Source organism: Solanum pennellii, chromosome 4 (assembly GCF_001406875.1).
Source record: "Solanum pennellii chromosome 4, SPENNV200".
In the NCBI taxonomy this organism is placed as follows: Eukaryota; Viridiplantae; Streptophyta; class Magnoliopsida; order Solanales; family Solanaceae; genus Solanum; species Solanum pennellii.
In genome coordinates, this window is record NC_028640.1 from 9351839 (window position 1) to 9364710 (window position 12872).

Here is a 12872-nt window from a genome sequence, read left to right on the forward strand (position 1 = left end):
GAGAAGTTAGCATGAGAGTATAAACTTCTATTTTGAGAAGAGTTTAAGGGAACTATATTATGTTGAACAGAGCACTATATTACTCTTTGAAATCTTTTAGTTATGATTCATGTTAATAATCCCACATAAACCCTAATTTATGAGTTCTGTTGTAGAATATTTAGAACAAGTATTTTTCCTTAAATATATTTTTGGGAAGCTAGCATGAGTTAAAAGAGCAAGTTAAAATATAAACTTTTTTGAGAAGAGTTTAAGGGAACTAAATGATTCCTAAATGTATTATGTTTATGTTGAAAATAGAGTATTATATTTCAAATGATATAAAGAGGCCCTTTTGAGAATTTATATCAACCTAGAGAGATCATTTTTAATTTAACATTGAATTATATGTTATGGGAGTAGTATTGGACACCGATATGGAGAATAGTTTAGACAACTCAAATTCCCCATAACCACATAGTCAATGTGGGATAGGATCGTTCCAATATCAGGGCAACTCTTATTGCCTTTGAGAGGCTTATTAGATGGATCCATGAGTTAATTATGTTCTATACCCTAACAAGGTACAAGACATTTCCAGCAGCGTTCGTGAGACATTGTATCATCACGAAGCTTATAATAATGGTTGTCGGTGATGTACTGTGAGTTTATGGTATTTTTGATGCATTATACTTGAAGTTTGTGTGGGCATTTCTGTTATTAGATTTAATGGTGTTTGATCACATTTTGCAGGAAAATCGATTTAAAGCAGTTGACATTGAAAAGAGCTGAAACAACAGGATGTTGGCAACCCACAAGCTCACCCATGAGTCATCAGTCTGCTGACGATCCATAGGTGGGAACCATGGGTCAGTGCTATAAGGAATTCTAACTAAGTGTGAAACCACATAGGCAACCTATGCCCGTAGCTCGCGTGACGGTTCATCAATGAAAGTCGTTGTTTGATTCAGAATATGAGTTTTAATTTAGTACTTAAAGCACAGATGTGCAGGACAGATCGTGAGTGGACCTATGGATTGTAGGTAGCGTCCATCCAATTACTGAATTACGGAGGTGACCCACGGACCGTTGGCTGATTCATGGTCTATCGTTAGCCACCCTCAGTCGAAAATGTCAAAATCAGAATTTTTCTTATTTGCTTTTCCTATTTTGTTTAGGACTTATGTATTATAAATACATGTTGTAAGTCACGATTTTAGGGGTTAGACCTTTTTGGAGACTATTTTTTTTTTAGCTTTTTGAGTTATGTTGCAAACAATTTGGCAATCTCATTCGTGAAGTTTGTTTATGAAATTTTCTTTCGATTTTAAATTAAAGATTTCAGTGTTCATTTATTCTTATAATTTATCTTATTAACCATGATATGAATTGTGAATCCTTAAACATGAGTAGCTAAATCCATAACTAGGGTTGTGGGAACCATGAGAAATAAACAAAGTATGAAAATAAGTAAGTAATTCTAGAATAGTTGTATGCATGTATTATTAATCCTTTCGTTTAGAATGCTTTGTAGTGGTGCATAACGTTAGAGCTTGCATCATTCCTACTTGCTGGACCAAGGAGGTAATGATTCAGAAAATGATTGCACAATGGAGGTTTAGTTAAGTTTAGCTTCTATATAATAGCTTGACCTTAATCATTTGTGATGCGATGACTAACTCGGGGTCAAAGGTAAGGATTAGAAAAGCACACACCTATAGAAGGATCAAGTTGCGCGGTTAAATTTCCTACTTGGAGGTTCAATCACTAAGAGATATCTAACTTATCAATCTTGCATGCTAGCACTATGATAGAGTTACTATATTAGGATTACTGCACCAAGAGCTTGTAGGGAACACATATGCCCTAGTTCTCATCTCATATTGATATTTCAAACTGCAAATTCTGTTTATTTGTTACGAAGTAATATAAATTAACAAACTGTTATTTTATATAAACTCCCCACCCCCAATTGTTACTTTTCTAGGAAATAGTTTGACTAATCATAGATAATTGTAACTTAGCCTAAGTATAAACCATATTCTTTGTGGGATTGACCCTAACCTCAAATTTAGATTCTTTACTTGATAAGATCACTTATACTTATTTTGGAAGGTGTAAGTTGAGTGTATTAAATTTTGGCACTGCTGCCGAGGAATGTGGTTTTTAGATTAGAATAATTTCGTTATTGAACTTTAGTCAAGTATTTCCTGATTTTACGTTTTTGTTTCCACATGTATTACCTCTTATGTATGTCAAGTATACGGAGTCAAGGCGAACGCTTGACCTATTACGATCCTGAGTTAAGAAGAACTTTGAGAAGAACGCAAATTATGGGGTACAAAATAATCCAATTGGAGATGGTCAAAGAGATAGAGCTGATGTGCAGCCTCATGGAGTTGTGAATGTGTCATTTCATGGTCACGGTGGTCATCTAGTTAGTGGAAAGAGTGCATAACCAGAAGACATCGAGAGGGTCGTGATAACTACATGATTGACTACAATTCAATAGAGTCAACCGGTGTTATCGTTCTCCCTCCACTACCTAAAGGACATTCTTTTGTGGTGAACATTAGTCTTATGCAAATGCTTACAACACAAGGGTTGTTTGCTGGGTTACCTTCAGAAGATCATCCATATGCTCACATGACTAGATTGATGAGTGTTTGTATGAATAGTCTGGGATGACCAGACATAATGGGTTTGAGAGTATTCCCGCTCTCACTAACACGAGATTTTGTTGTGTGGTTTTATAAGCTGCCATACAATTCAATATATATGTATGGAACCAACTTACCAAGGTGTTCATGGTGAGATATATTTCGGTTTCCAGGAAGTTAAATCTTAAGGATAAATCGAATAGATTCATGGCACTGCCCAGAGAGTCGGTGAGTAGTTCTTGGGATAGGTTCACTGGATTTATGAGGTTGGGATCATTCCCACAAGGAATATAGTTCAGACTTAACTTTATTCTATTATTAATATTATTTAGTCGATTATTTTCCTAGAAAACAAAAGACAGTAAAGGGGGGTTTTTATTTCTAAATTAATGAAAGTAATTAACTAGATTAAAGTAAACAACTAACAGATTCAAATCTTAGAACTTAATTAATTAATAAAAATAACTAGGGCTCAAGTGTTCACCACAGGTTCCTAACTTGATAATTCTATCTATAACAATTCTTTCCTAGTATCTTGCATGTAAAGTGATAAGTTATGTATCTCTAAATCCTTGGTCTGGCATCTAGAAAAGTTCACTCCGCACCTTGGTCCAGCTATGTGTGTTGTTATACTAACCTTTACCTTTACCTCATATTAAGCATTGTATTCGATATTTGACTAAGTTATTATCTCGTACCAATCGACACTAGCCTATTAGATAGTATACACTAAATCTATGTTGATAATACTTTTCCTATTATCTACCTCCTTGGTTCGGCAAGTAGCATTAAGGCGAGTTCTAACGTTGGTCATCCATTAAAAAGACTTCTAAATGAAAGAATTATCAATACATGCAAGAGACTATTCTAGAATTGCTATTTTAGTTAGTTTTTACTCATTATGCACCCATGGTTCCCACAACCCTAGTTATGGAGTTTAGTTACCCATGGTCATAATCACACTATTCATATATTTAATATAAGAATTCATACACTTACTTTGATGAGAAAGAATAAAATCCAGAAATTTACTTGATTAATCAACAAAAGCACCAACAATCAATTTCTGAAAAAGTGTAACAATTGCTTAAATTAATCCTTCAATACTTGAACAAGAGAACTAAAGATTATTCAAAAGTCTAACTATTAAAAATTCTAATATCAAAAAGTCTATTATCAAAGAGTCTAACCCCAAAAATGAGATTTTTTAAGCTATTTATAATAAAAACAAAAACCTAATAAAAGAAGGATTCTAATTATTGAAAATATGTCAAAACGCGTCCGAGTCAACAAGCCTCGCGACGGACCGTCGTAGTCAGGACGGGCCGTCATGGCCTCCGTCGTCTCATACTTCACAATTTCTTCTGTTGCTTTCGTCATTACCCTCAACGGCAGGTATGACGGATCGTTCCAAGAACGACGGTCCATCGAGGGTCTCCATTCCATAATACTTAAACTTCATGGAATTTGGATACTGGGACTACTCTCTGATCATTGAGACGAACCAGCAAGACGGACCGTCGTGGCTATGACGGTCCATCGTGGACTTCCGTAATCCTACACTAAGTCAGACTTCCCCATCTTTCTTTAGTAGTTTCACTACGATGCCACCTACGGTCCGTCACAGGCCCTGACGGAGCGTCATAAGCTCCTTAGGTGGTCTCTTCTGCATTTCTTCGCTCAAAAACATCCGCGTTCATCTTTGGACAGATTCCCTGCAAATAAGGAGAAACTTACATAAAAATCAATAAAAAAAAAGGTTTTTGGACACACATTAAACATAAGGAAAAAGCATTAAAAATACCGTGAAACCACGGTATATCAACACCCTCAACTTAAATTCGTTGTTTGTCCTCAAGCGACGCACTATGACTCACTACAAAATCTTTGTACAATAGTATCCATATTTTTTAGCTTTCGCAATCATTTGGCTATCAATCCTGATCAGTCTCATCATGTTTATGCATGTTATAACTATTAGGCTTGAATTATGTGGAATCAGACCATTACACAGACTCACCATGCAATGACACCTATATTCTTTAATTTCTCACCGAGGTGCTAATATTTCTGGTATTGCAATTAGTGTTCTCACTTCAAAACAAATCCTCATTTTTGACACCATAATTTTAGTTTGAGTATAAGGATTACTTTTCAACACTCACTCTCAGAACAAATTCACAACTCATNCGAATTCACACTCATTCATACATATTGTCATAAGTTGCCCTTATTTTCACTGCTTTAAGTTCGCTATACAACCCTTAGGATCACGATAGGACTTTCNTTCTTAGCTTGTATCATAGGCTCAGGGTCATGTGGGGTATATTTAGGTATACTTTAGTGACTTTTTGCCCTCCTTGACTTATCGGCTAAGCGTACCACTTTTTATCGTTTTGTTTAGCCCAATTTCTCATATTCTTTCACCTTGCTACTTTACCTTCTTTCTTCATTTGTGTAAGTGACTCTTTTCTTTTCTTGCTTGTATTTATTATATTTTTTTTATTTCACTTTTCTTTCAACTGGTTCTTGAGTCACTTTACTTTTGTTCTTTCTCTCTCTTTGTTCTTTCAACCCCACTTGCCAGAGCATTTCTCATAATAGCAACCCTCAACTCATGGCTTTGTCATGAGTCAAAGTACATAATACCCAAAGTTGGGTCATGGCCACAAAAAGGTTGTTTACTGCATTAGCCACCCTCAACTTATGCTTTTCGCATAAGCTGAGGTGCAGATGTCCAAGGAGGGACCAGGGCCAACACATTATTCCCAGAAAAGATCTGTTGGGGTGAAAAAGAAGGGTCTATTTTAAGATCAAATCATTTGGATCAAAGAGGGATTAATTTCATTCGGTTTTTTTTATTTAGGCTAAAAATTGGCTATATTGAACAAGGGCCTATGATCCTTTCCTAATTGTCTATTACAGCTTACATTTAGCAGACTAACAAGGCATGTTCTAGCTCAATACATATAGTGGACTATTCAAATTTTCCTCACACTCACTTGACATCTCATTACTCTACCAGATTATCAGACACCTAGTTCGAGTCTTAGACTTAGGGTCATGCAGTGGTGTATCTCTATGTCATGCTTAGAGCCACACATTTATCAATTACTGTGCCTAGCCATGCATCATTTTCATTACATTGGGATATAATTTTTGTTTTATCCATCATGCTTCAGAGTTATACTATGTACAAAGGATATAGACATGTCAGTTCAATAATAAAAATAATCAGTCTCTTGGGGAAAAAGAACACATGCAAGAAAACCCCAAAAGAGGATCGTGAATTGGGATACTCAGACTTCACCCTAGCACTCACTTTCCATTTACCCCACCCCCAACAAAAAGATATGAAATTGTCCCTAATACATAAAAAACTGAAATGCGAGAGTGGTAGGTGAAGCAAACCTGGGGCGCAAAGCGCCGGAGATCAGCAAACTGGTGGGTCTGGTTCCCCAAAACCCACTACCTATGTAGTCTGGATAACCTCAGTAGTGTCCTCATCAGCAAAAGCACTATCTGGAGTGCCTCACGCTGTCTCCACATCTTTGGAGCTAGATGCTCCAGCATCTCACTCTACAGCCCTGATCTGACGCGCCTCCTCATCAGCAATTGAGGCTCTCCTCGCAGCCTCCATCTCATGGCGGTCCTTCTTCCTCGCCCTAGCCACATCCCTCTCGACCCCTGCGCTTCTTGGCATGATCTCGAGGGGGAGGTGGAGGAATCTCAGAAGTGGCAAATAAAGCAGCCAAGATCATGTCCTGAGTAGGCTCCAAAAAGGGCCTCAGACTCAGGCACCCTAGCCTCTAGGATCATATCAAGATTGGCGCGCAAACTATCAGCCGTAGCCTGAAGGGTCGACATGTCCACCGGAGGGGCTGGCCGGGCTAGCACCCGCAACTCAAGCGCTCCTCCGCCTCAGAAATAGACCTCTGCATCCAGGGTTGGATGTGATGAAGAATTGAGGTCATCTGAGCCTCTAGTTTCTGGACCCTAGCAAGCGGGACCAGAGCGGGGAAAGGGGCTGAGCGAGAGGAGGTAGGGGCAGTGCTACTACCCGAGATAGACTCGACTAGGGTAGTGTCAGTGGTTTTGGAAGCAGCCTGCATAGCCGTTCGAGCATGTGCTACCGTATCAGCCAGATTTTCGCCAAGTGGAGGCAACTCTAGACGGGGCCCTCTGCTAGGAGCCAACTCATTGGCCTCATCGCTGATGAGGCCGATATCAACAGTGCCCAGCGGATTCTTGAGCTGATCAATGTGACAGATGGGCACACCTGCGGACCTGCATAAGGAAAATATCATGCACGAAAAAGGGTAAGTAGTGATGACTTTGAAATCCCTCTCGTACATGACCGCCTGTAGAAGCCAAGCGAAGTCCACCTCAAACTCCGCTATCATCGCCGCCATCAGAACTGCGCGATCCCATGTAACTATATTATCAACAGCCGTGGGGGAAAGGCAGTGGCGGACAATCAAACATAAAAACTTAGCCGTGAAGGTCAAGTTAGCCTTCCTGATGGCTCCCTTCGGCTCCGTTACCCAGTAGGCACCCTCTCCATCTATAGACAAGTGCAGGTCCATCCACCTCTTGGTGGTCTCTCTCAACGATGGCTCACGCAAAAATTGGCCATCTTTTACAATTTGCCATCGGTAGTCGAACTCGACGGTGAGAGGGGTCCTGTTGGCATCAACATCCTCGCCATACAGATACCGCTGGATGGCTGGCAGGGAAATGTCGACCTGTATGCCGCGTACTCTGATGTGCTCGAGTGGGGCTTGTTTGGCAGGGGCAGCCCGCCTATCTATCTGTGATCAGTGAGTATCCACATGAGAGGCGTAAAACTCTCGGACCAACTCCTCACTGTAGCGACCTAAAGAACGAACTTTCCACTCTAGTCGATGTCTGGTGAAGAGATTGTGGATATCTGGCATGGTGGGAGACTTCTCGTAAGGACCCGCCTCTCCAGTGTAACGGTTCGTGTCTTGACGCCTTTATCATTTAGAAGCTTGGCATCTAAATACACTTGGTATTGCCCGTCTACACACCACCAGTTGGGCTGGTTGGCAACCAGGGTGAGAGCACCAGTCGGTGAGCCTGGAGTGGAATCGGGACTATCAACCTCATCAAAAGAGGAAGACTGTGCAATTGTAGCGGGAGCAGGGACTTCTGCGGACCCGGAGGCTTCCTCCGACCACGAAACTACTAAGGAACCAGACGCTTCTTCTTCATATGTAGCTGACGCAGAAGTTGTGTCGGTCAGTGTGCGCTCCTCATCAGACTGAAAGGAGTGACTACGCCGGATGCCACCTTTTTGGGCGTAGCTCTGGTTGCACGTGCAGCTCGTGCTGGAGTGGAAGTTCCTAGGGGCACGTACTCGGGATCATGTTCATCATCAAATCCTATAACCAGTCGGCCAGATGGGGCGACATACTTTGAACGCCCACGTGCGTAAACTAGATCTTGTTTCGGTGCCATTAGAGATAGTACATGTAAAGAATCATTATTAGTACTAGAAGGAGTAAACAAGACAAGCAAAAACGACACAAAATAAGCATAAGAGCAAAGTTGTAATGACATCTCTGTAGTAACAGTGAAACACGACGGACCAGGTGACGGCTCGTTGTGAGTATAACCGACCGTCATGGGGTCCGTCATGTCTTACTTCAACTATGTGTATGTGGAGACGCCTGAAGGAAAGTCTCTGACAGTTATGACGAATAAGAAGGACAGACCGTTATAATGATGGTCCGTCGTGGTGCACTTAGAAAAAGTATGGAGACCCTTACGAGAGGGGTCTCTGACCGTCATGACGGTTGTGCAGCACGGACCGTCGAGGGAACGACGGTCCGTCGCATGTGTCCGTTGGTGAACACTTAGAAAAAGGTGGAGACCTTTAGGAATAGGGTCTCTAACAACCATAACAGTTGTGCAGGACGGACCGTTGAGGGTATGACGGTCCGTCGTAGATGTCCGTCAGAGGACACTTAAATAATGGAAACCCTTAGGAATAGGGTCTCTGACAAACAGATTGGTTGTGCAGGATGGACCGTCGAGGGTATGATGGTCCATCGTAGATGTCCGTGAGAAGACACTTAGAAAAAGTTGGAGACCCTTAGGACAAGGGTCTCTGACAACCATGACGGTTGGGCAGGACGGACCATCGTGGGAACAACGGTCCTTCGCATGTGTCCGTTGGTGGACACTTAGAGAAAACGAATAGTGGGGTGTTGGAATAGACCCTATGACGTTCCGTCATGGATACGACGGTCTGTCATCAGGGTCTCATTCTGTCATTCAGTGATAGAACTGAGGATGCCACAATCATCCCCTTATGACTCAAACGGAATACTTAGTGTTAACCTACATGTTTCTAACCCAAATACCTAGAAAACTAGCAATGCTAAAGCACCAATTTCTCAAGTTTTAACAAGTCAACTCGAGGATTCTCAACCTAGGTCAGACAAAATTGGATCAAAGAATGAAGACCCACCAAAAATAAATAGGCTAATAGTAATTAGAAAACAAAAATGCAATGTAAATGGGTAAAGATCATAGACACATACCTGAAAAGAGGAGAAAAACAAGAAAATGAGGAACTTGGTTATCAAGAGCAGAACCACAGCAGACTCTGACCAGTAGAAAGGAGATTTTCGAAATTGAGGATTTTGGGAAAGTGATCAATTGATAGAGAAGAGAGGTAGGAAGTTGGAAGTTTGAAAGGGGGGGAAATGGGAGAAAAAGGGAAGAAAATGGTTGAAATGAAGGGTGAGGGGTTATAAATGTTGACAAATTTTAAAATTCCCCAGCCAGGTCGGGTCAGGTATGTTTGGTGAATAACGTAACGAGTCCTTGACGACGGTCCGTTGCGGATGCGATGGTCCGTCATGTGTTCCGTCGCGTGTGCCCTAATTTTGAAAATAAATGAAAGACGTACCTGGAACGACGGATTCATGCGACGGTCCGTCGCATGCATGACGGTCCGTCGATGTATCCGTTAGTGACTGTTGCAGAGTGATTTTCTGCAGAATTTCCTGGTGATGTGCTACCTGCAAATTTAAAATCCATAAATAGAAAATGCTACCATTACTAGAAAGAAAACTATAAGTATTGTGTTGCCTCCTAACCAGTGCCTGATTTAACGTCGCGGCACGACTGAAGACACTTGATTACTCAAACTACATCAAGATGGTATGCCGAGATCACTTCATTCCCCGATTCAGCATGCCCAATAGATTTTAATTCATTGTCCATTCATCTTAAACCGCACACCCTCCTTGGTATCTAACTCAACTGCTCCATGAGGGAATAGTTGGGTAATCAAGTAAGGGCCAGTCCATTTGGACTTGATCTTGATCGGAAACAAACGCAACCTAGAACTGTATAAAAGAACCAAATTCCCAACCATAAACTCTCCTGTTTCAATTTTAGGTCATGGTAATTCTTCATTTTTTCTTTGTAGGATATAACAGATACCGATTGGAGCTCACCACTCTGCCTCATGGACCTATAAATGTTGAAGGTCACTTCTTCATTGTTCAACCAAAATTTCATCTGCCCCTTTTCCATATCAACTAAGGCTCTACCCGTAGCGAGGAATGGCCTCCAAAGAATAATAGGCACTTCAAAATCGACTTCACAATCAAGACTAACAAAATCTGTCGAAAATATAAACGACTCCACTTTTACTAGCACATCGTGGAGTATCCCTATATGCCTTTTTACTGTTCGATCGGCCATCAGTAGCCGCATCGCAGTGGGCTTTGGATCACCCAAACCCAACTTCTTGTAAATCGAGAGGGGCATGAGATTTATGCTTGCCCCCAGATCACATAATGCTTTCGCAAAATGTAACAAGGAATAGTGAACACACCCGGATCTTCTATCTTTTGTACTAGAGATCTTGTAGCAATAGCACTACAATGTTTCATTCTATCATCATCCTCAAAAGTGACCGATCTTTTCTTTATAACCAGATCTTTCATAAACTTGGCATAACCAGGCATTTGTTCTAGAGCTTCTACCAAAGGGACATTGATAGAAAGCTGCTTCAACATTGTTATAAAACGCCAATATTTACCATCCTCGATCTTTTTCACTAATCTTTGAGGAAAGGGGGTGGTGGTCTAGGCATGGGAGTTACCTTTGTGGGCACTTCAGCATCTTTTCCAGTGTTATCTTCTACTTCATCACTAACCTCTACGACTTTATCATTATCTTTTATCACCTTTTCCTCATTAGACGGCATAGGTGAGTCAATGGTTTACTTACCACCCCGAGTAGTGATTTCCATACAGTGTCCAACATTTTTCAGATTTTTGACACTGTTTCTAGGAAGAGTGCCCGGTTGCCGTGTGTTCGCGGTCGTAGATAATTGGGCCATTTGCAACTCAAGCTGCATAATAGATATTGCATGTGTATCGAATTTCTGCCCAATACCCGCTAAATCACTCCTTAACTCTTTAATGTGCTCATCACTAGCATCAAACCTCCTCATCATTTTGTGCAACATATCCTCAACTCGCGTCATACTACCTCCACCATCCTTAAAGTAACTTCACGATTTTGAGGAGAAACATAGGGCATATTCCTATCATTTCTGTTACAATAGTTACCCCTGTTGAAGTTGTTGTCGCGGTTGTAATTTCCATCTCGGACATAATGACCCTTACGGTTGTAGTTACCATAGATCCGACCTTGGTTTCCTTGACCTTGGCGCCAATTCTCCTGATTTGAGCCTTGGGCACTCGGTCGAAAACCCCCCGTCTGCTCATTTACCGCATAGGAATCCTCCTCATAATAACATTCATCATTTGGTGGTGGTGTTTTAGGCAAGTAGTTAACTGCATTTATCTTTTCTGCACCCCAGTGACATGTTTTAATACCAACCCAAGCTCAAATCTCATCTGAGTCATCTCTTCACGAATCTCATCTGTGGCTTGGTTGTGTGTGGATTGCACTGCGAAGGTATTTCCTCCAGTATATGACTTCCTACTACTCCAAGCTTTATTATTTTGGGAGATTTTCTCTAACTTTTTGGCAATCTTAACATAAGGACACTCCCCATAAGAACCACCCGCTATAGTATCCAATACCGCTTTATTATTATCATCCTGTCCCCGATAGAAGTATTCTTTCAGTGACTCATCATCTATGTAGTGATTGGGGACACTTTTCAAAAATGAAGTGAATCTATCCCAAGAAATGCTAACTGACTCTTCTGGTAGTTCCACAAAGTTGTTCACTCTGTCTTTGTGATTTAGTTTTTTGGAGAACGGGTAGTAACGTGCTAAGAAAACGTCCCTTAGTTGGTTCCAAGTGAAAATTGAGTTATAAGGGAGCTTAGTGAACCAAATAGCAGCCTCTCTCGTCACTAAGAGAGAAAATACTCTTAGCCCTATTACATCCCAATCCAAATCAGGCCTCCCTACACAACTTTTACACACTACCCTTACCATAGCTATATGGGCATGTGGGTCCTCAGAAGGTAGCCCTGAAAACAAACCTCTAGCTAGCACTGAGAATTTGCATCAGACTACTAGTTACCACAAAGGTATGGCCTTGTGGTAGAGGGGGCAAGACAAGTGGCCTATCAGAGTTTGCAATATCATCATAGCCTCTATAGTATTCTTGAGGACGTGGAGCGGGATTTTGTCCCCTTTGTTGATTTTCACCAGGATCATCGGGTAATAACTGACCATTAACACCAACTGGAGCTGGAATGTTCTGGTTTGGATCACATCGTTAATACCCCAAGTTTCGATTCATGTTGCGTAGTGTACGCTCTAATTCGTGATCGTAGGGAAACAAGGGTTCTCTTCCTTTCCGTGTATTTGGCATGCAACGAAGATAGTTCTGCAAGAATCAAATACAAAACAAAAGTGAAATTAAGAAAATATTAACTAAACTTTAGTAATAATTTTGAGTTATTCTAAAAGCTACTTTCCCCGGCAACGGCACCGAAATTTGATACACTCAAACTTACTTCTCAAATAAGAAGTAAAGCGGTCGTATCAAGTAAAGAACCCAACTAATGAGGTTGGGATCGTTCCTACGAGGAAAATAGTTCAGACTTAACTTTATTCTATTATTACTATTATTTAGTCAATTATTTTCCTAGAAAACAAAAGACAGTAAAGGGGGGGTTTTATTTCTAAATTAATGAAAGTAATTAACTAGATTAAAGTAAATAACTAGCAGATTCAAATCTTAGAGCTTAATTAATTTAAT